Source organism: Monodelphis domestica, chromosome 4 (genome assembly GCF_027887165.1).
Source record: "Monodelphis domestica isolate mMonDom1 chromosome 4, mMonDom1.pri, whole genome shotgun sequence".
In the NCBI taxonomy this organism is placed as follows: Eukaryota; Metazoa; Chordata; class Mammalia; order Didelphimorphia; family Didelphidae; genus Monodelphis; species Monodelphis domestica.
Window position 1 is genome coordinate 4,223,849 of NC_077230.1, and position 25,463 is coordinate 4,249,311.

At 35.4% G+C, this 25,463-nt stretch overlaps 1 protein-coding gene across 1 annotated transcript in view; it reads left to right on the top strand.

The window, feature by feature from the left end:
* Positions 1 to 1,849: 1,849 nt before the first annotated feature.
* The window catches only part of ERG (ETS transcription factor ERG), a 175,031-nt gene continuing 151,417 nt past the window's right edge, over positions 1,850 to 25,463 (top strand). The window contains exons 1-2 of the mRNA XM_007493097.3: positions 1,850 to 2,021; positions 23,821 to 24,133. The gene's annotated coding sequence lies outside the window, so the exon portion shown is untranslated. The remainder of the gene's footprint in view (positions 2,022 to 23,820; positions 24,134 to 25,463) is intronic.

Here is a 25,463-nt window from a genome sequence, read left to right on the forward strand (position 1 = left end):
TTATATTGGATAACTAAATGATTTTCTATTATGATGTCATGAAAGATTTTATTTCTATTTTGAAAAAAATCACAGATGCTGCTATTATTATTATGATTTGTTGCCTATATTAATAATTGAAGAAAACAGTCATTTTCAGTTACATATTAGTGAAAATAAAGATGTATTTTTTATCCTTGTTCATAGAGTCCTTCAAGTTTATCCACAGATAGCTTAAGAATTCTTGATTTAAAAAAAAGTCCCTTCCCCAAACCCCACTAATGTCCCCAGGGTCCAGTGTATTTATTTATTTTTTTTACTTATTAAATGTTTAAACAAATATTTATTGAACTTCATGGCATTGTAGCATTTCAAATGAACAAATACACTTGGTATTTATAGTGTTAAAGCTTTCTTTAGAATTATTATTTTTTCCCTTGCAAACAGGAAATGTAGCCCTGAAATTTTTCTTAACTGGAAAGAGTGGGGAGGGAGGCCTATTCACACTACTAAAAATCAACTCTGATCCTGACCTAGACTTGGGGGTCTGTGTGTTCGCTTTCCCTTCTCTCTTTTTTTCCGATTATTTTGGCAGACTTTTTGGAATGTCTGGTAGCTAAGGGCCTTGCTTCATGGAGCAGAATTCGAAAGCTAGAAAAAAAGAAAGTTATAGACTAAACCACAGAAATGTAAACATGTCTGCAGCTAAAATAACTCCACTTTCATTGAAAACATTCCTCACTCTCAATCAGACTTCTGTGTACTAAGTTAAAAAAAAAGAAAAAGGCACGTTAATAGTAACCAATTAATAGATGATGTTGCTCTGCCTTAAAAGTTGAAGCAGTTCTTTTTTTTATAGAAAAGGAGTGCTTAATTTCCCTCTTAGCTTCTTTTTCTCCCTTTAGTCCCCCCCCCCCCCCCCCCCCCCGACAGTTATTCATGGCTGCTGGAGTCCACTGTTAGTTTTTAAGTTGGTCCAGATAGGAAGGTGGACAATGTGAAATAACTGCAACGTAAACTACTGCTACTGTGTGTAGATATCATCCAGGAAATGAAGGAAGAAACATATAGGTAAGCAAACCTTTAAAATGAAAAATGATTTTAAAACAAAAATAGTTCTTTGGAAAATGTTCATCATCTTTCTATATTTTAATTTTGAAAAATTCTTCCTGCTTATGCATAATTGCTTCTCCGAAAAGCTGATATTCAACTACTTCATATATATATATGTATGTACGCATATGTGTATACACATATTCAGTGCCTGTTTGTTTTCTTTCCTTCTCTAAGGAAAGCGTTTACACAAATGTCTACCTCCACCACCCAGTCCTTTTATGGACACAGTCCTTTTATTCTATTGCAATTAGTCCCTCCACTCCCCTTCTGGTTCTTTTTGTTTCTATCTAGTGAAACGATTGCAAAACAAAACAAAACACTTCGTGTCCAGGGATTTCGTATTCAGGCTAGTTTATTTTCTCATGATTTCCACTTAGACTGAAGAAATACAGGTTTGATTAAGTGCATCCTAAAAAACAAGTATTAGTCAACCCCTTTGCTCTCAGATCTCCTCCGTCCCTCCCCCATCCTTTCCTTTTCTCTCCAAACCTAACCAAACCCGACTGTCACTCTTGCCTTTCTTATCGTTTTCAGAGATTCGCCACCCTGTTTTAGACGATCCCTGAGTTGCCTTTTTTTCTTCTTCTGAGCTATTAATAGACAGCAAACTGTCTCCTGTACAGTGCACTCCGGCACACACACACACACACACACACACACACACACACACACACACATCCCTTCTCTGGAAGTTACACTTTGGTAACAAGAGTTGAGAGTCTGGGGAGTTGCATTTATCCGTGATTGGAGAAAGAAAGAGACCATTGAGCCCCGGTCCAACACTACCTAACCCCTACCCCACCCCCGCCCCCAAGCCCTCAAAACCCACCGGCCTGCGCCTTGGCGGCAGCCACAATGCTTCCCTGGGCGGCTGCAGCAGCAGCATCGCTGCTTTTCATACTGTCCAGGTCTCAACTCTTCGGACGGTAAGTTCTGCTTGTTTTCCTTCTCCGCCTCTTGCCTACAAGCAAGAAGCCCGGGGGTTAATGAAGTCAAGTCAGCCCCTCCATCACCTCCTCCCTGCAATCCCTACAACTTTCCCACCACCCCTATGGAGATGGAGCGAGGGAAAAGTTTTGACAGATGACAGGAGTTAGACTGAAGCTATTTGAGAGAAAACAAAATTGGGATTGGGCTTCCAGGATTGCGGGTTAGGATCAAAGGGCGGGGGTGGGGATGGAGCGGGGACTAGAGCTGACCTCTCTCTCTCCTTCCTTCCCTCTTTTCCTCTCTAGTCGGAGGGGAGCTGGGATCTGAGGATAAGTCCGGGAAATGATAAACTGAAGCTTGAGCCGGGATGTTAACTCATGGAGCACTGAATGGTGGAACCATGATGGGAAAGCAGGGATTTCCATTTTCTAAAGGCTCTTCACTTAAATGAACTTCTTTGAAGCCAACTCAGACTGAGCCGATGTCTACTTTAGACTCAAACTGAGGAGATTACCAAAGACTACCTGAAGCTCTAGACAATGTGGCCCAATGGAAGGAGTTACAGGATCTGAATTCAGTTTCTGCTTCTATTGCTTGCTACTTGTGTGACTAAACTCCTCTGTTTCCTCACTCTTAAATTTTGAGTGGTTTGACCCAGAGGCAACTAAGATCCCTTTCTTCTCCATGATGTTTGCTCCTGGTGCGGGTGTGTGTCCATCACTTCTGTCCTCCTAGGGATGCCAGAAAGAGAAAGTAAGTTTTCTTCTTTTGGGCAAGCCACCAGACAGTTTAAGGGATAGAGAAGACGTCCTCTACCTTCTCTCCTCACAAGGAATAGAGAGTGATTTGAGAAGCTGTTAGGATGGCTTGGAAAAAGGATAGTTTCTCAAAATACAGCATAAAAATATTCACCAGATTTGGGCAGTCTGGAGAAGGGAAATATAGATTAATTTTTTATTTGTAAAATATAAGGAAACTTATAGCAGGGCAATATAATAATAGATGGTTTGTCCTTAAAATAATTGATTCTTTTTTGATCTAACAGTAGGGGTGATTCCACTCTCAGTTACATGATTGTCTTACCACTATCATCTATATACCCAAGTTCCTTTATATAGGACTTACATTTTTATATATAAGACCGAGTATTTTGATTTAAATTTCTAATAGTTTCAAGACAGATAGTCTTCACATTGTCCATCTTCCCTTTCCTCTCAATTCCTTTCTTCTTTCATCCACTGGTGAAATGGAAAGAAAAAAAATCCAGCAGGAGTTGATCAGATAACTTCTGTTAAAATCCGTGTGACCATGACCGAATCTCTTTAACAGTTTCCTAGTCTGTAAAATGAATGGTTTGGACTTGATGACTTTTTAGGCTCCTTATAACTCTATGACACACTTTATAACATAATAGATTTGTGGCTGAAAAGGACTTTGAAAATCATCTGCACTACTACAACAAACAGGATTTATACCTATCCCCATGAGACTGATGAGGAAACTGAAACCCAAGGGATATAGCCAAAGTCCTACAAAGTCCTAGTAAATAGCAAAAGTCACATTTGAACTCAGATATTCTACTTCAGATCTAGTGTCTTTTCTTCTGGGTCACAAAGGTATTTTCTTTTCTAGGAATTAGTCATCAACGTTCACCTTATTCATTAGTCCAGTCTGTTATTTCTCATCCACTGCTTTGTATAGCACCTGTCTTGATACTTAAAGGAGATAATATCTACTTACTGCCTCCAAATACACATTGACTTTATGGTTTCTGAAGACCCTATACTAATTTTACTGAAAACAAAAATAAATTTAGAGTGTAATTATTAGCTTTAAATTATCTAAACAAATGACTAGTGTTTTTTATTCTTGGATATAGTTGAAATTCATTTATACATTTAGTAAAAATTTGCTACTGTGAGATGAAATTCAAATTAATATTAAAATACAAAATTTCATATATAATGTAAAAGCATATCTCAGGTATATGCTAAATCCTTCTATAATTCAGAAAAATTTAATGTTAATCACATTAAATGGATACATTTTCAATATATCCAAAGTAATACCCATTACCATAAATATTATCAATGGAGCAACAGCTTCATATCTTAAATTCTATATAAATAGTTTATAGTTCACTGGGATATTTTAAAATATTAATCAATTAATTAATTTAGAATATTTTCCCCTGGTTACATGATTCATGTTCTTTCCTTCCATTCTTCTCTCTCCCCCACCCCCATCTCTGAGTTGATGAGCAATTCCACTGGGTTTTACATGTATCATTGTTCAAAACCCGTTTCCAAATTATTAATATTTGCAATAGAATGATCATTTAAAGTCAAGATCTCCAATAATACCCATCGGACCATGTAATCAATCATATGTTTTTCTTCTGTATTTCTACTCCCACAGTTCTTTCTCTGGATGTAGATAGCATTCATTCTCATAAGTCCCTCTGGTTTGTCTTGGTTCATTGCATTGTTGCAAGTAGAAAGTCTATTGTATTTGATAGTGCCACCACAGTATCAATCTCTGTGTACAAAGTTCTCCTGGTTCTGCTCCTTTCACTCTGCATCAGTTCCTGGAGGTCTTTCCAGTTCACATGGAATTCTTCCAGTTCATCATTCCTTTCAGCACAATAGTATTCCATCACCACCAGATACCAAAATTTGTTCAACCATTCCCCAATTGTTGGTTACTCCCTCATTTTCCACTTTTTTTTGCCACTACAAAGACTGTGGCTAAAAATATTTTTGTTCAGGGATATTTTTCCCTGTTGTCTCTTTGGGGGTACAAACTCAGCAGTAGTATTGCAAGATCAAAGGGTGGCAGTCTTTTAAAGTCCTTTGGACAGAATTCAAAAACCTTCCAGAATGGTTGGATCAATTCACAATTCCATTAACAGTGTATTAGTGTCCCAATTTTGCCACATTCCCACCAACATTTATTATTTTCCTTTACTGTCATGTTGGCCGATCTGCTAGGTATGAGGAAGTACGTCAGAGTTGTTTTGATTTGCATTTCTATAATTATGAGAGATTTAGAACAATTTTTCATATGTTTATTGATAGTTTTGATTTCTTTATCTGAAAACTGCCTAATCATGTCCCTTGACCATTTATCAATTGGGGAATGGCTTGAGTTTTTGTACAATTGACTTATACATTTGAGAAATTAGACCTTTGTTAGAGGTTTTGTTATAAAGATTCCCCCCCCCCCAATTTGTTGCTTCCTTTCTAATTTTGTTTGCATTGATTTTGTTTGTGCAAAACCTTTTAAATTTAATGTAATCAAAATTATTAATTTTAAATTTTGTAATATTCTCTAATTCTTGCTTGGTCTTACATTCTTTCCTTTCCCATATATCTGACAAGTATACTATTCTATGTTCACCTAATTTACTTATAATTCCCTCTATATATTTAAGTCATTTACCCATTCTGAATTTATCTTGGCAAAGCATGTGAGATGTTGATCTAAACCCAATCTCTCCCATACTGTTTTCCAACTTTCCCAGCAGTTTTTTTTAAAAAAAATAGTGGATTCTTATCCCCAAAGCTAAGGTCTTTAGATTTATCATACAATATCTTGTTGAGGTTATTTACCCCAAATCTATTCCATTGATCTACCCTTCTGTCTGTTAGTCAGTACCATATTGTTTTGATGACCACTGCTTCATAGTACAGTTTAAGATGTGGTATTGCTAGGCCTCCAACCTTCACTTTTTTTTTTCATTAATTCTCTTGATATTTTTTTAAATCTTTTTTTCTTCCAGATGATCTTTGTTATAATTTTTTTTTAATTCTACAAAATAGTTTTTTGGTAGTTTGATAGGTATGGCACTGAATAAGTAAATTAGTTTGGGTAGAATTGCCATTTTTATTATATTAGCTTGTCCTGCCCAGGAACAATTAAAGTTTTTGCAATTAATTGATCTAGTTTTAATTGTGTGGAAAGTATTTTGTAGTTGTGTTCATATAATTCTTGTGTTTGTCTTGGCAAATAGATTCCCAAGTATTTTATATTGTCTAGGATGATTTTAAATGGAATTTCTCTTTCTAACTCTTACTGCTGAGATGTGTTGGAAATATATAGAAATGCTGATGATTTATGTGGGCTTATTTTTTATTCTGCAACTTTGCTAAAGTTTTTTTATTATTTCCACTAGCTTTTTAGTTGATTTTATAGGATTCCCTAAGGAGACCATCATATCATTTGCAAAGAGTGATAGATTAGTCTCCTCATTGCCTACTTTAATTCCTTCAATGTTAAATAATAGGTTTGATAATGGCCATTCTTGCTTCACTCCTGATCTTATTGGGAAGGATTCTAACTTATCCCCATTACAGATGATACTTGCTGATGGTTTTAAATATATACTATTATTTTTAGGAAAGGCCCATCTATTCCTATATTTTCTAGTGTTTTCAATAAGAATGGGTGTTGTATTTTGTCAAAGGCTTTTTCTGCATCTATTGAGATAATCATGTGATTTTTTTGTTGGTTTGGTTATTGATATGGTCAATTATGTGGATGGTTTTCCTAATATTAAACCACCCTTGCAATTCTGGCATAAATTCCATTGGTCATAGTGAATAATCCTCATTGATCACTTGATGGAGTCTTTTTGCTAGTATCCTATTTAAGATTTTTGCATCTATGTTCATTAAGGGGATTGGTCTGTAGTTTTCTTTCTCTGTTTTTGGTCTGCCTGGTTTTGGAATCAGTACCATATTTGTGTCATAAGAGGAATTTGCTTATTTTGTCAACTAATTTGTATAGTATACAGTTGTTTTTTTAAATGTTTGATAGACTTCACTTGTGAATCCATCTGGCCCTGATGATTTTTTCTTAGGGAGTTCCTTGATGACTTGTTCAATTTCTTTTTCTGAGATGGGACTGTTTAAGTATTCTATTTCCTCTTTTGTTAATCTAGGCAATTTATATTTTTGTAAATATTCACTCATTTCACCTAGATTTTCATATTTATTGCCATATAATTGAGCAAAATAGTTCTTAATAATTACCTTAATTTCTTTGTTAGAGGTGAGGTTGCTCTTTTCATCTTTGATACTGTTAATTTCATTTTCTTCTTTATTTTTTATTAAATTAACCAGCAATTTATTCATTTTATTTGTTTTTTCAAAGTACCAGCTCCTAGTCTTATTTATTAGTTCAATAATTCTTTTACTTTCAATTTCTCCTTTGATTTTTAGGATTTTCAATTTGGTTTTTTATCTGGGGATTTTTAATTTGTGCTCTTTCTAGTTTTTTAAGTTGCATACCCAATTTATTGACCTCTTCCCTCTCTAATTTGTTGATATATGCACTCAGGGATATAAATTTCCCTCTGAGTACTGCTTTGACTTCATCTCATAGATTTTGATATGTTATTTCTTCATTGTCATTCTCTTTCATGAAATTAGTAATTGTTTCTTTGATTTGTTCTTTCACTCACCAAATTTGAAGAATTAGATATTTAGTTTACAAATAATTTTAAATATTTTCCTTACCATAATCCCTTATTGAATATGATTTTTATTGCAATATTGTCTGAAAACTTTGCATTTATTATTTATGCTTTCCTACATTTGTTTGCAAAGTTTTTATGCCCTAGTATATGGTTAATTTTTGTATATGTGCCATATGCTGCTGAAAAGAAGGTATATTCCTTTTTTATCCATATTTATTTTTCTCCAGATATCAATTAGCTCTATTTTTTCCCCTAACATTTCATTCACTTTCCTTACTTTCTTATTTATTTTTTTGGTTCAATTTACCTAGTTTTGATAGGGGGAGGTTGAAGTCCCCCACTAATATGGTTTTACTATCTATTTCCTCCTTAAGCTTCTTTAGTTTCTCCTTTAGAAATCTGAATGCTGTATCATTTGGTGCATATATGTTGAGCACTGATATTTCTTCATTATTTATACTGCCTTTTATCAAAATGTAATAACTTTCTTTATCTCTTTTAATCAGAACTATTTTTGATTTAGCTTTGTCTGAGATCATAATTGCTACTCCTGCCTTCTTTGTCTCATTTGCCATCTAGTAAATTCTGCTCCACACTCTTACCTTTACCCTGTGTATGTCTACCTGCATCAAGTTTGTTTCTTGTAGACAACATATGGTAGAATTCTGTATTTTAATCCATTCTGCTATCTGCTTCTTTTTTATGGATGAGTTCATTCTATTCACATTCACAGTTATGATTACCCTCCTTTTTGACTTCCCCCTTTGATTCTGCCTTTTCTCTTATCCCTCTAATCCTCCCCTCCAATGTTTTCTTTTACACAGTCTCCCCAATTTTCCCTCCATAATGTTACTCCCCTTCTCACCTCCTCCCTTCTTATTATCCCCTTCTTACTATATAGTGCCTTTTAAGCAATCCCCCCAACACTTCCCTCCATTGTATTGCTCCCCTCCCCACCAGTCCATTTATAACCCTTCTACTTCTCTATAGAGTATGATAAACTTCTCTGCTCCAATGGATCTGATTGTTCTTCCCTCTCTGAGCCAATTCCAGTGAGCATAAGATTTAAGTATTTCCTGTTGCCAACCTTTTCCTCCCTTCCATTGTACTTGTCTTCACCTCCACCCCATTTTATCTTTTTTCTCATTTCTCTTAGTATTATCCTCTTTTTCATCCCTAGTTTTTAATATTTTTTTGACATATTATCCTATACAATTTAATCACTATAATCTCTAGGTATACTTCTAGATACCTTGATGATAATAACAATTTTTAAGAGTTACCAATATTATCTTTTCATGTAGTTTTCATTTGAACTTACTGAGCCCCTTAATTGTTTTTTCCCTTTCTTCATTACTTTTTGGTGGTTCACTTGAGTTCTGTATTTGGACATCAAATTTTCTGTTTAAGTCAGGTCTTTTTTTTAGAAATGCTTGGAAGTCTTCTGTTTTATTAAAGGATCATACTTTCCCCTGCAAGAATATAATCAGTTTTGCTGAGTATTTGATTCTTGGTCATAGACCAATTCCCTTGCCTTCCAGAATATTATTTTCCATGACTTCTGGTCCTTCAGTGTAGATTCAGCCAGGTCCTGTGTATCCTGACTGTGACTCTATGATATCTTGGTTGGAAGTTCTTGAACTTGACTATAATATTCCTAGGGGTTGTCAATTGGGGATTTAATGCAGGAGGTGATCTGTGTATTCTTTAAATCTCTACTTTACCCTTTTTTTTTTTCAAGAACATCAGGGCAGTTTTCTTGGAAAATTTCCTGTAGAATGATATTTACGCTTTTCTTTGGTCATGATTTTCTGATAGACCCATAATTCTTAAATTATCTCTCTACTGGATCTATTTTCCATGTCTGTGGTTTTTATCAATGAGATGTTTCATATTTTCCTCAATTTTTTTTTGATTTTGTTTTACAGATTCTTGCTGCCTTGTGAAGTCATTGCTTCTAATTGTTTAATTCTGATTTTTAAAGACTGAATTTCATCCCTGACATTTTGAACCTCCTTTTCCTTTTGATTTATTTTTCTTTGTAGGTCATTGTTTTTATCTTCTACCTTCTTTGTCTCATTTTCAAGCTGGTCAATTCTGGCTTTTAAAACACTATTTCTTGTTTTAGTTCATGTACCACTTTTCCAGATGACCTATTTTGCTTTTGAAGTCCTTTTTCCAATTTTTTCAACCTCTCTTAATTGTTTTTTTAAATTGTGATTTGAGTTCTTCTGGAGTCAGAGTCCTCCCAGAGCCTTGGTCCAATTAGATGGAATTCCTGCGTTTTTACTTGGTGTTCCTTGGTCTTCCTCTGTTCCATTTGTTCTTTGTTCATTACCTGAATAGAAGCTGTCAATTGTCATTTCTTTTTTCTTTTTCTGAGTAGTTTACTCATATTTTTTTCCTTCTTTCTCCCTTCTTATTGGTTGTATTCTTGCTCCTCTGTTTATTTCCTGGATCTGTAAGTTTGGGCTTTTCTGCCCTAAAGAGGCTTCTTCTCTGCTCAGTTGATTAACTGGATTAGGATGATGGAGCTGATGAGTTGTATTAATGTGCCCTGAGGCCAGATCTTCCCCAGCTGCCAGCAGAGGCTTTCAAGTTGGATCAAGCAGGAGAGATCCAGAGTTCTGTCCCACTGGCTACACTGGCTCTCTTTCAACTCTGTACTCTTGCTTTTCTGGTTTTCTGCCAACTCCACGAGACTGAGCTCCTCTTCTCCCTGGATGCTTCTCCTCTGTGTTATTGATAAACTAGATTAAGCTAGTTGAGCTGATCTGCAGAGCTGAGTGTGCCCTGAGGACAAAACTTCTAGAGGCAGAGATCAGAGATGGAGGTTCAGTGGCTGAAGGCTGCGCCCTCTTCTCTGCTTCTCTCCTCCAGCTGCCTTCTCACCAGCTGTGGTCAGAGTCCTGAGCTTCGTATAGTTGTGGTAGCAAGGCACTCTGTCCAGGTTGGAGTCCTAACCCTGAAATCCCATCAACCTCAGGAGTCTCTGCACAGTAGATGGTGGAAGGGCCCTGGGACCTTCCTTCTTTCTTTTCCTTAAACCTGAGAATTCAGCATTCTCTGCATACCTTTTAAGTTGAATCAGTACCATGTTCTTGTTGGATTTGGTTTTCTGTATTCCTTGAAGCACTTTGTTTTTGATTGGTGTGGAAGGGTTTTCCCAGAAGAATTGACTTTTGCTGCTTCTAAGCCTCCATCTTGACTCTGCCCCTGGGATATTGTTTTACATCTATGGATTATATATAGAAAATTATCATATTCCTTAGACTCTATTTTCAATGCAGTATGGAAGCAGCTAGCAGTGAACTGTTCCTGGTGATTTTAGCAGTAGCTAGGTGGCCTAGTAAGTAGAAGTGCTGGACTGAGTTAGGAAGACAAGTTCAAATCTTGCTTCAGATAATAGTTTTGTGATCCAGAGCAAATTATTAAACCTATCCCAATTTTTGATCCTTACCGCTAAAATGAAAAAAAACAAAAACAAACCAAGAGCAATAGCTTCATGTTTGTGAGGCTCAAATGAAATAACATAATACAATGTTTTACAACACTTAAAAGGCAATACAAATGCTAGCTATTATTATTAGTATTTATAGCAATGAGATTTGTTTTAAAAAGCATATTAAGGCAAAAAGGAAAAGAAGACTCAAAGTGGGTGGCAATTTATTTTTATTTTAATTTTTTTAAACCCTTACCTTCTGTCTTGGAATCAATACTGCATAAGGGTAGTAAGGGCTAGGCAATGGGAGTTAAGTGACTTGCCCAGGGTCACACAGCTAGGAAGTATCTGAGGTCAGATTTGAACCTAGTACTTCCCATCTCTGGGTCTGACTCTTGATCCACTGAGCCACCCAGCTTCCCCCAGCAATTCATTAAAAAAAAATCTGTTGAAATAATGAGTTAGCAGGAAAAAGTATCTATTTTTGATAACATGTAATGCTTTGTTCATAAGGAAAAAATTTAGGGATATTGTGATATATTTATAAATTTGCAATTTAATCATTAGAGTTTGCATCTATGTGAATAAAATAGAGAAGTAGTACTACATGTAAACTAATTAGTTGTGACTTGGATTATTTTTTCATATATTTATATATGGTTTTGATTTCTTCATCTGAAAATTGTTTGTTAATGTCTTTTGTTCATTTATCAAACTGGAGGATGGCTCTTATTATGTATTTGACAAAGTTCAATATATATTTTAGACTTGAGACCTCTATCTGAGGGGCTGTCTATAAATCCCTTCCCCCAATTTTCTGCTTTCTTTTTAATATTGAAAGCATATATTTTATTTGTGCAAAACTTTTAAATTTAATGTATTCAAAATTATCCATTTCACAAAGCTTTCTGTCTTTTCTAGATTGTATCCATTTTGATCTTATCTTAGTGAATGATGTAAGATATTGGTATGTATTCAGTTTATGCCAACCAAGTTTCCAGTTATCCTACCAAATTTTTTCCAAACAATGATTTGTTATCCCCAAATCCTAGATCTATGATTTTGTCAAATACCAGATTGCTATGATCTTTTACAGCTATTTGTTGTGTGTCTATTCTGTTCAACTGGTCTACTTTTCTATTTCTTAGCCAATTCCACTTAGTTTTATCTTTATATATTTTATTTTATTATATATTATATATAATCATGAAAATAATATGCATTATCTTTATAATGCAATTTAAAATCTAGTACTGATGGACTTCCTTCCTTTACATTTTTTTATTAATTCCTTTGATATTTTTGATCTTTTATTCTTTCAAACAAATTTTGTTATTATTTTTTCTCTTCAGTAAAATAGTTTTCATTAATAAATGTGGATGAAAATCCCTAAACAAAATACTATCTAGGAGAACTCAACAATGTCATAAAATTAATACATTGTGATCAAACAGGATTAATACTAGGAATGCAAGGATGGATTAATATAAGGAAAACTATAACCATAATTGATGATATAAATAACAAAAGTAATAAAAATATGATCATATCAATAGATGTAGAAAAGATATTTGATAAAATACAACACTCATTCCTGTTAAAATCAAGGTAAAATTTTTTTTAAAAAGTTGGGTGGCAGTTAGTTGGTTCAGTGGATGGAGAGTCAGGCCTAGAGATGGGAGGTCCTAGGTTCAAATCTGGCCTCAGATACTTCCTACCTGTGTGACCTTGGGCAAGTCACTTATTCCCCATTGCCTAGCCCTTACTGCTTTTCTGCCTTAGAACCAATACAAGATATTGATTGTGAGATAGAAGATAAAGGTTTAAAAAAATCAGTGGAAAACATGGGTAAAACGAGATTTTTCTTAAAACGATACAAAGCATCTACTCAAACCCATCAGCATGTACAGTCAAACTTTGCAACTTGCAGTTTGCAACTCCTAGAATTTGACATTTCATGCATTTCGACGAGGAAAAATTATCTTGGTTTTCGATGTTTCCTTGGCATTTGATGCACTTGCTCTAACTTATTGGGATTGTGATCTCAGGAAGCATAGGTCTGCTTTAGCAAAATCAGAGGGTCATATATTGGTTCAGGAGCATATAGAAGAACTCAATGCCAAGGAACTGCAGGGACATCAAAGGGAGCAGCAAGAGCTGTTGGTGGGGTGTTTTCTTCAGATGAGGAGGCAAAGGAGGATGTTCCCACTTCCTAAATTAAAGAAATGTTTGCAAAATGGGTGTAAATGAAAAACTTGGTTGAAAAACATCACCCTGATCAAGCTTTAGCAAGCAGAATTATACATTTTGTTAAATGACCAGAACACTTGCCACGTTAGAGGAATTTTGGAATTCAGACAAAAGCAATCACTAGATAGGTTTCTTGTGAAGTTTACATCTGGTGAATCTCAAGAGGGGTTCAGTGGTAATAAGAGGAAGAGCAAGAGCTCCAGAAGGCAGTTGTCCTCAGATATTATGCAAGGGGACTCCTCTTCCAGCCAATACCATTTATCTTTCCCACCATTCCCTTAGGCCACGAACTCCTTCCAGTATGGGTACAATTTAAAATTATTTTATTTAATCTAATTATTTTTTTAATTTCTGTCTATGTGTTATTAATGTTTACTTAGTAAAATACAACTCCATTAATACATGTAATACCTTATAAAGTTCTGGGTTTTCTGGGTGTCAGGAATAGATTAATTAAATTTACATTATTCCTTATGGGAAAAATTCATTTGGTACTTGACATGCCTTCTGGAATGAATTAATGATGAGTATAAGGCACCACTATAGAGTGGTATCTATAATATATAGTAATATACAGTATTATTTATAATAGGGAGAATTTAGAAGCCTTCCAAATAAGATCAAGAGTGAAACAAGGATGCCCATTATCACCAATATTATTTAGCATAGTATTAGAAATGCTAACAATAACAACAAGAGAAGACAAAGAAATCAAAGTAATCAGAATGGATGGAAGCAATAAAACTATCTCTGTTTGCTGAAGACATGTTGGTGTATGTGTATAAAATCCCAAAAAAACAACTAAAAAGATAGTTGAAACTATGGATAATTTTAGCAATTTAATAGCCAGATATAAAATGAATCCACATAAATCATTAGCCTTTTTATATATTTCTGCCAAAGTCTTGCAAGAAGAGAAGAAAAGAGATACTCCATATAAAAATAATCACAAATAGAATAAAACACCTGGGAGTATACCTGCCAAAACAAAGTCAAGATCTGTATGAATATAATTATAAAACACTTTTTACAAATATAAAGTCATATCTAAATAAATGGAGAAAATTTAAATGTCCATGGATGGGCAGAGCCAAGGTAATTAAAATGACAATTCTACTTAAATTAATCTACTTTTTCAAAGCCATCCCGATTAAATTATCAGATTACTTATTTTACGACAACAATGATTTTATAGAAGTCCATTGAACCAAGTCATGAACTGTTTATAAGCCAATTTGTTCCAATGTAACAAATAGGTTGAAACCACAAAGGAGTTTTAGGACAACTACACAATGTTAATGGCAGCTGGATTTAGAATTCAATTCGAGTGGAATGTTCTTCCCTTAAACTAAGGTACATATAAGGTTGTTAGTATTAGTGCTTTGATGTCCAGCTTCATAACTTCAGACATTTTCAACACAAGGTTTGTTAGCTCTGCATTTAAAAAAATTCCAGACCCACGGTTTTATTACTAAAAGAGAACTCTCTTGGTAAACCACCCTCCACTGTTTCTGATTAGCAAGCTTTCTGTAATTTAATGTTTCCGAGAGTTGGATCGATCACAGAGAGGCTAAGTGTCTTGTCCTAGCAAACAGATAATATATATCAGATGTCTTTCTGAGTCCGTGATCCACATTTTTAAATTGAACTGTGATCTTAACTAAAGGCAGAGAACTGATTACAAAGAACTTTCAGAAATGAATACTCTCAAGGCTTTAAGATGCCAGAAAAAACAAAAATACAATGACTCCAAAATATCATTTTGGTTTAGCGCTGTTAATAGCATATGATTACAGGGTTCTTTGGGAAAGGAAAGGAGGAGATGGAAGGGAAATCCTTTCCTAACTTCACATTTCATTTAGCCTTTTGCAATATAATCAGGAGTAAAAGACACAATATTTCCCTGTTGACAAGTGTACCCAGATAGCCTAAAATTTATCTTTTTTCTTTTTATTAAAATTAATTTCTTATATTTAAGTATAGAGATAGGTAGTGCTATTTGGGGATGTTTAAGGGAAAGAGAGAAGAGGTAAACATCTACATATTGTAAGTTTATTGATGGGGAAGTAGGATAGGAATGAGGGTAACAAAGGAGAAGGAAGATTCCTTAATTTTATCCCTAAAACGAATTCCCCTTAATACTATCCTATTGGCTAACTTATCTAAGCTAAATAAGTTAAGTTTCCCCCAAATAGAACCTCAGAGTCCAGAAATAGGCTAAGATCCCAGAGGTAAAGTCCAAATTAGGTCCAGAAGAGATTTGATGGTTCTTTCTCTGGTCTTCACTCTAGCTGCCAGCAGCCTGTTCAAGGTCTCTCTCTCTCCTCAAGCTGGTATCTCACAGAGGACCAGGCATCTTGAAGAAAGGTGGAAAATCACAGCTACCTCCAAAAGCTTCAGCAAGAAGTTTGGTTGCAGTTGGGACTACAACCCCTTTGGGATCTTGTCCCAGGCTCTCATGTGATTCTGTGTCGCATACTCCTGCCAATCATTTTGGACTCTTTCTTTGCTTACTACCGTAGGTAGCTCAGTGGATAGAGAGCCAAGCCTAGAGAACAAGCTTGGTGGGATGCTGCAAACTTCCGTCCTTCTCTTCCTTCATTTTCTAGCTCAGTATCAGATTGGGAGACAGGAGAGAGTCACTGAGGCATCTCAGAGCCAGTGAGTGTCAGTTCCTGAGCTTGAGTTGTTTTTAACCTTTTGGGTCCTGGGTTCCCTAGACAATGGGAACAACTGATGGTGAGTCAGTTTTGGTTACTTGGAGAGGTTCATGAGGATTGGAGAAAATGTCAGGCCAATCTTCCCCCCCATGTGACTTGGAAGTATTTTTCTTTCATTCTTAAGAGAAGGTGAACTTTTTCTGATTTAAAAAAATGCAATTAAAAAAAGAAATAAAGCCTTCCCTCAAGGGATTTAGTATGCACAACATTATGCATAAATGACTACAATAAAAACTGATTGAGATATATATTGCATAAATGGAACATATTAAATACTTTATTATTGGCTCTAATGTCTTAAAGAGAACATGCTATTTTCCTCCTAACTCACCTTTATTCCCAGAGATCTTTCTTTCAGGGGAAGGTGCCACCATTCATCTAGTTTCCTGGCCTTTAAACCTCCTAGTCACTTGGGTTCACAGCCTTGGAGCCTTTTTTTGCCCTCTCTTTTCTCTCATGTCTCACATTCATTTAGTTACCGAGATTTGTTGATCCTGCATTGCTAATTAGTCCCACGTTTTCTTTTTTAAAATTATTTGTTTTTATATTAAAATATCCAGGTATCTCCTACATTCTTTCCCTACCCCACACTAAAGAAGACATAATTTAAACAAAAATATATATGTATGTATAAAACCATATCTTGCTTGTTTCTATTTATCAGTTCTTTCTCTGGAGGTGGATTTTCAAAAGTCATTCTTCAAACACTATTTCTGTTGTTTTATGTAATGGTCCCTTGGTTCTGCTTATTTCTCCATAATTTCATGGAGATCTTTCTATGTTTTTTCCCCTAAAATTAACCTGTTCATTATTTTTACAGTGCAGTAGTATTCCATTGTTGCAATCATATTCCACAAGTTTTTAACCAATTCTGCCATCAATGAGCATTTCATCAAATAAACCTTGTATTTGATGAAAGTAAAGATCCAAGCTTTTGAGATAAGAATTCAGTATTTGATAAAAATTGTTGGGAAAACTAGGCAGCAGGCTGGCAAAATCTCTATATAGATTAATATCGTACATCATTTAGTGAGATAAGATTAAAATGGGCACATTTTGTGCAAATCACGACCAAATTAGAAGAGGGAACATATTACCTATCAGATTTATGTATAAGAGAAGAATTTATAAGAATATGAAACATCCCCCAATTGATTCAAAATATATGAAAAGTTTTTGAGTGAAGAAATAAAAGTTATATGTAATTATGTTAAAAGTGCTTTAGATCATTATTGATTAAAGAAATGCAAATCAAAACAATTCTGAGATATCTCACACCTATCAGATTGGCTAAGATGATAAAAGGGCAAAATGACAAATGTTAGAAGGGATGTGGAAAAATGGGGGCACTAATACATTGTTGGTGGAACTGTGAACTGATTCAATCATTTTGGAGAGCAATCTGGCATTATGCCCCGATTGTTATTTATACCTCTTTAGTTATAAAACCATGTACATACTCACCAATATTACTGACAGCTTTATTTCCTAAAGCGATCAGAATTTGAACCAGGAAAAGTAATAACAAAATTCCTCACTTCATCTCCTATAACCAATATTCTACTTCAGACCATCTATTGCCTCTGGCTGAATTTTTGCAAGAGTATCCTAACTGTCCTTCCATTTTTCCAGGCTCTCTCCTTTATATATCAGCCACACAGTTACTAAAATAATTTTCCTATTACAAAAATCTAAGTATTCTGTTCACCTACTTGAATCTTCTTTAATGGTTCTTTATTTCCTCCAAGACAGAATTAAAAAGGCTTAGCTTGTTATTTAAGGGAATACACAATCTAATTCTGGTCATTTAAATAAAATTTAGACAAAGCATGCATTAAGAACTTATATATGTCAAGACCTGTACTAAGCACTAGGAATATAAATTTAAAAAAAAGAATGACAATTACTGCTCTCAATATTCTATTCTAATCAGGAAATACAACACATTAAAAGGCACTAGAAAGAGATAGTTGGGGGGTAAAGTACCTGCAGGCAGGAGCAAGATGGAAAAGCAGAAGGGAACATGACTGTCAAGGGTACCTCAAATGGAGCTTTTGAGGAAGAACCCACCAATTGGAGGAGAAGGAAACAGGAATGAAGGTCTTGCCAGCTGCTGATAGAGACAAAAAAAAATAGGATGGTCTTTAAATCACTTAAATTTCTAGCCAAATCGGGCTCTTGGTTGTTTCTTGTTTTTTTCCTTGATCATTTACTTCCTTCAGCATTCAAGCTTGCTTTTTGCCAATGCCAGGAATAGGATCCCTCCATAATCCTAGCTGTTGGAGCCTTTTTCTTCCTTTAACACTCAGTTTATGTGGTGTCTAAGTGCTGTAACAGTTAAATTAGTTTCTAGTAATAAAAGTATTATATTTCATGAGGTTTATTAAAGATTATTGGAAATCAAGGAATAAAGAAAATACAAAATAATAAGCCACATGCCTAGGGCTGATTAGTCCATTCACAACCTACTTACTACATGTTGCAATGTTGAGTAGAGGAAGAGGCTCTTGGGAGGCAGAGAGCCGTTAAATACTAAATTGTGATCTTGCCCAGGTGGAGACTCAGGTGAGATTATAGGGAATTCTGGGAAGTACCAAGGACTTCTGGGGATTGAAGTCTGGGGTTCAAATCTCCATTTTTACAGTGCACATAAATGCACTTGAGTATGGTATAGTAGGCAAAGTGCTGAATTTATAGCCAGATGACATGGGTTCAGATAATAGCTCTCCTTTCTATCTGAGTAGTCTATGGCTAATAACAAAATTTTCTGGCCTCATTTTTCTTATCTGTGGAATGAGAAATAGACTAGATGATGTCTATAGTCCTTTAGCTCTAAATCTATAATTTTCTATAAAGAGAAGGTCATATGTGAACTGTCTCGCCAAATTGTCTCACGTAGAATTTTTGTCTCCTTTATGTGACTTTTACATTATACTTTGTAGACTACTTATCTGCCCCACTCTTCCAGATGAACTCCTTTAATACAAAAATGTTGTGATTTTGCTATTTTGTATCTTTGTATTCTAGTGCCTAAAAGAATAATTTGCACATACAGTTAGCACTTAATAAATATTTGTTGAATAGAGATGTTTAAGTAAGGGGAAAGGGAAGTTTATGAAATCATTTAGTTGCACAGAAGGAGACTGAATCAGAGTAGCACCCTTTGTAGGACTCAGGCCAGGGAAGGGGCTGGTGCTAAAACAGTGTCAAGTGTATGACAGCTCTGGGATTTGGGGAAGAAGACAGTAACACAAGAGTTTACAGTACAGGACAAACCAGGGTTTTCATCTTCAGGAGAAAACAGGGTGAGAACTCATTAAAATTAGAATAGCCAAACAGAAAACAGTGGCTCTGTAAGAAAACCAAAAAAATTATTAAAGCAGATCAGAAGTTTAAATCTTTAAAAAAAGAGAGAAAGTAAAGTATATATAGTTTAAAAAACTAACCTGGAAAAGTGACTAAGGAGAAAGAATTCAATCATTCCTGGATTCCCAGAAAATAATGACAAAAAAGGTTTGGACATCATATTTTAAGAAATCATGAAAGAAAACTTGACAGAATCAAGCAACTGTTGTTATGTGTCAGAAAGCAAAATTTTAAAAGAAATAGTCACTTGAAAGAAACTTGGAAATGAAAACTCCCAGGAATTTCACAGCTCAAATCCTAAAATTCTGCAAGAAGATAAAAAGAAAGAGAGAATTCAAGCACAAAAAACCCCCAAAGACAAAATCACCCAAATCTAAATAGCTGCCATATGGTAGAAGAAGAGGGTTTCCAAGCATTCTTGTTGAAAAGGTCAACTGAGTAGAAATTTTGAAATGGAAATTCAGGAGACAAGAGAAATATGAAAAGGTTCACACATTTGAATAATTGGAAGAGACTGTGTGATGATGAGTTATTCACATGCTATTAAGAGAACAACAAACAAATGTTTTCTTAGAGCTCTAATGACTTCAAGAGTCATAAACAAAGTTCCGTAGGTTGGCAAAGGAACCAGAAATGGTTTGCTTTAGTTTGATTATCTTAGAGAAGGAAATGGAAGGGACAGGGAACTATATGGGAAAGGAAAAGAAAGGGAAGGGGAGGAAACCCAGTTTCACATGTCATGGAGGTACATTAGATGATGAGTATACAAACATGGAAGTTGGAGTGAAGATAATAGGTATTACATGAACCCTACTTTCATCTAAACCATACAAAAGAAGGTGAATGTATATGGGCAAACATGTATATTCATACATAAACACATAGAAAAAGAAAATGGTAAAGAGCTAAAGTAAATTCAATAGCAAGTAAAGGATAGGTTAAAAAGAAGACAAATTATAGTGTGGGAGAAGAGTGCCTGGAGGGGTGATTAAAAAGAAATGAAGAATAAAAACTTATGATTAGAGAAAAGTAAGAGGAAAAGAAGAGAAAGGAAGTAGCAACAGATTGAGCCATTTATAAATATTATAAGTGGTAGGCACACTATTCTTCTGTCACTTCTTAAAGTAGTATAGAAAGGGCAAAGAGTACAAGAGGAAAATATACAATGAATAATAATAACCATGAACAAATATTTGAATGAACTCAGAAATAAAATAGAAATGCATAGTTGAAGATTAGAAAGCAGACAATAAATTATATATTATTTATGGGAAACAATATAAAAAACCATATAGAATTAAAATGAGGAGATGGATCAAAATCTGACAAGGAAGGAAGGAAGGAAGGAAGGAAGGAAGGAAGGAAGGAAGGAAGGAAGGAAGGAAGGAAGGAAGGAAGGAAGGAAGGAAGGAAGGAAGGAAGAAAGGAAGGAAGGAAAGAAGGAAGGAAGGAAGGAAGGAAGGAAGGAAGGAAGGAAGGAAGGAAGGAAGGAAGGAAGGAAGGAAGGTAGGAAGAAGCAATGGTTCTAAATAGAATTTTAGAAGAGTTAGTGAAGATAGTTATCTGGAAAATGCTAAAAAGGTTTTTTAAAACCTTACCTTATGTTTTAGAATCAAATCTAAGTATCAGTTCTAAGGCAGAAGGGGGATAAGTGCTAGGCAATTGGGGTTAAGTGACTTCCTAGTGTTATAAAGTTGGGAAGTATAAAAGGCCAAATTTGAACCCTGGACTTCCTCCTATTTCCAGGTCTGGCTTTCTATCCACTGAACCACCTACCTGCCCCAAGAATGCTAAATGTCAAAGAAATACATATCTGTTGGCCAACGCACCTTTACAAAAATTGATCATTTATTGAAGCACAAAAAATCCTCCAAAAATATAAAGAAAAAGCACATCTTTTGTTGATAACAATGTAATAAAAATCACATTAAATAAAAACCCTTTGACAAAATATTTTAAAATTAATTGAATACCAAATAATCCTATTAAATTGGTGGATTAAAGAGAAAATAATAGAAACCATAGAAAAATTTCATCAAAAATAATGAGATAACCTGCTTATGGGAAATAGCTAAAGGAGTACTTAGGGGAAAATGTATTTCTCTAAAATTTTTATCAACACAAGAAAAAGAGCGAGTCTTTTTATAGGGCCTACAACTAAAAGAAATCAACACTGCGAGTGTGTGCTATTCTTCTTCTCATTTTATTGATGAGAAAACCAAGGCTGAGAAAGGTTAATAGATTACTTGAGGGTCACAAAGTTAGTAGTTTGAAGCATGATGGGAATTTAGGTCTTCCTGATTCCAAATCTTGCATTCTTTCTACTCTGCCTGCTGCCACTAGTATGTAATAGATTTGATATGCTGTCATGTCCTATTTGCTAATAGTTTATTTAATATTTTTATGTTAGTGTTCACTAAGGATGTTGAGCTATGATTTTTGTTTTGTGGATATAAAGATCATATTTCTTTGATAGAAAGAGGTGGAAAATTTCCCTTTCCCCTATTTTTGTAAATAGATAATATTAGAATTTGCTGTTCTTTGATTTAAAAAACAACAATATGACAGTTGTGGAAATGCCTGTGAATAGCCACAATAATTTACATGTAGAAGAGCCCATGAATTAGTCTTGCCATTCTGGAAAATGATCTGGAACTATGTTTAAAAAATCATTAACTGTGTGTACTACTTGACTCAGCAATACCTCCTTTAGGAATTGATCCTCCAGTGGAGTCAAAGAAAGAATAAAAGGATCCTTATAGATGGTATTTCTAGCCCTTTTTTTGTTAGAGCTAAGAAGTGGAAATGGGTGCTATCTATTGAGGAATGTCTCACAAGGGATATAACAGCATATATTCACACCATGAGAACTTATTAAATTGATAGTTTACTTGGGAAGAGTCACATGAATGAATGCAGATTGTATAGAATTGGGAGAACAATTTATTCATGAATATCAACATTATAAAGAAAAACGCCATTGGAGAACAACACTTCTGGACAGTTCAATGACAAACTAAGACTCGGAAGGACCACCCAAATTCATTTCAAGCTACTGGTTTTTCTTTTCTCTTTTTTCCCCCAGTGAAGGTGGGTGGAAGAGTCAAAAGAGAGAGAGAAGTTTAAAAAGAAAGAAAAAAGTTAAAGGAAGAAAAGAGTCATTAAAGCACCTTTTTAAAAACCACAAAGGAGAGGACAGAAGGAAAGAAGGAAACAGCCAGCAAGATAGCTCTAAAAACTATATATTCAAATTACATGCTTTAGAAGAAAAACAAGGCATACTTGTAGTGTTTATGCTTGAAGATGCCTGGCTGTTTTTGCAGCTGTGTTCTGTCATCTCTCCTGACAAATGGAAATCATGTCTTATCGTTGGTCTAATGGCGTTTGGTCCGATTCTACACCCACTTATTTTTTTTTAAATATATTTTATTTGATCATTTCCAAGCATTATTCGTTAAAGACATAGATCATTTTCTTTTCCTCCCCCCACCCCCCATAGCCGACGCGTAAGTCCACTGGGCATTACATGTGTTCTTGATTCGAACCCATTGCTTTGTTGATAGTATTTGCATTAGAGTGTTCATTTAGAGTCTCTCCTCTGTCATGTCCCCTCAACCTCTGTATTCATGCAGTTGCTTTTTCTCGGTGTTTCCACTCCCATAGTTTATCCTTTGCTTATGAATGGTGTTTTTTTCTCCTGGATCCCTGCAAATTGTTCAGGGACATTACACCGCCACTAATGGAGAAGTCCATTACATTCGATTGTACCACAGTGTATCCGTCTCTGTGTACAATGTTCTCCTGGTTCTGCTCCTCTCACTCTGCATCACTTCCTGGAGGTCATTCCAGTCTCCATGGAACTCCTCCACTTTATTATTCCTTTGAGCACAATAGTATTCCATCACCAACATATACCACAATTTGCTCAGCCATTCCCCAATTGATGGGCATCCCCTTGTTTTCCAGTTTTTGGCCACCACAAAGAGCGCAGCTATGAATGTTCTTGTACAAGTCTTTTTCCTTATTATCTCTTTGGGGTACAAACCCAGCATCTACACCCACTTATAATCTGCCCTCAAATCCATTTGGGGATGCTACGTGGCACTTAGTGCTTTGCAAATTCTTTGGGGATTCACCATGAAGGTCCAAAGAGTTTGTGCTTTAATGCCACTTGAAGGAGTGAATACTTGTTCGATTATATCACAGATCTGGCTTTTGGTTTTTGCAGCGAGTTGAAACCCTCATGATCATGTGCACAATTTTTGTATTTGTGCAGCGATGACACATTCTGACTGCTTGTAAGTGCAGCACGTTCTCACAGGTTCTCAGTCTGTTATCTAGTTGTTCCAGACTAGCAAGGGTCTGACATTCAAGCCCAAGTGGGTCCCTGGGAATGATCAGGTACATACGCATCTTCGCATCTTTGTTCTGGACACTGTACCAGAGCTTCTTCCCTTTTCTCCTGTTACCTTATAATTGTGCCTCGTCCGCTGTACAACCATGTTATCAAGATGTTACAAATGTCTGTTTTATTACAGCACAGATGCCAACCTGTTTGACAACCATGATCACTGGCCATGCACAATACGGGGCAGCTTGAAATCCTCGTGGACCACCACAGACGCCCCACAGAAGCACACTCTCCATTGCATCTCACTGCACCCTCACGGTTGTTTGCCAGTGTAAACTCATCGTCCACTTATATTACTATTCTTCTGGCTGGTGGATTTTCAAATGGACTTCTGGGCAACACCAGCCAGTGACTCAGTGGAACTTGTGTGAGATTAGAGCTGGTGTTTCAATGGTAGAAAAGAAGAAAGCCCTGTCTGAAGAGATGCTTTCCTTACCAAGGTTAGTTTATATATAAATGCTGTTAAAAATGAATACATGCAATTGGATTTTAAGTGCAATTCTAATTTAATGCAGTATTTATCATTAGCCAGGAGAAACGAGCTATTTTCTTTATTGATTCATCAGGTAGCTTAAAAAATCCATCCCTCAGCAAGAAACCTTGCAAAATTCTCCTACCATTTCCCCCATGTTTGTACAAATGAGTATTTTCACTAGTAAACCCCAAACCAGAAATAAACTCAGCAGGAGTCCAGATTGAAGAGAACTTATTCTGGCATTGAGCCAAATACTGCAAAACTTTGTTCAAATTGGCATTCAAGCACAAACTGATTGCCTAGAACAAGAAGATATACGTGGGCTCTTGTGTTCCAATGAAAACGACTAAGTTTATATGTTATTATTTTATTATGTTAATATCTTTCAGGTTGTAAACTTATTTGATTAAAAGGCTATTGACATCCAACAAAGCTGGTAAAATAAAGAAATTTCATCTGAAGTCTAGCAGACCATAGTCAGCATTTGCAGTCTTGCTGTATTGCTTTTATTTCCTGCAGAATATCTCACATAAATATTCATAATTATCCAGTAATTACTTTATATTTAGAGTTTTCATGATAATAAATAAAACAGAAATTGGCATTTTATAATTTGGAGCTCTTGGGGGCAAGAAGTCATCGTTGTAATTATTCTAATCACTTAGTGAATGAATTAACAGCATATTATGAGTATATTTAGTTACATGAGGTTCAGAACCCTTTTTTGTTGTTTTTAAATGTTATTTGCAGAACAAAAACATTGAGAGCCACCGTTATATAGGTGTGGACCCTGGAATACTACCGTATCTGAAAACCAAGTTTCATGTCATCTGAAAGGCAACAGAGAGGTGCATGATGAGTCTGAGCAGGCTACAACCTGTTACAGAGTTTTCCAGGAAATTCTTATGTAGGATAAAGTTTATGGTGTAATGACAAAAAAGGATAAAAGGGGACCAGCTTGCGTGAATGAATGAATGAAAAGCGTTTATTAGCTATTTGCTGTACCAAGTCCTATGCTGAGAACTAAACATAAAAACTTAACCTGAGATAGTCCCTGGCCTCACAGATCTCAAACTTCACTAGGAGACACAACACATGGAGACGAGTGGTGGTGAGTAAGAAGGTTACATAGTTAGAGTATATGAAGTCAGATGGATGATGAATGCAACATTGGGCGTACTTGATATGTCCTTTCCAAAGACTGTAGTAGTATTGTTGATTGGATAACAGTGTGCAGGGCAAGAAATAAAAAGTGGTAAAAGTGGGAGTGGTAATATCATGTGTGAGGCAGCAGC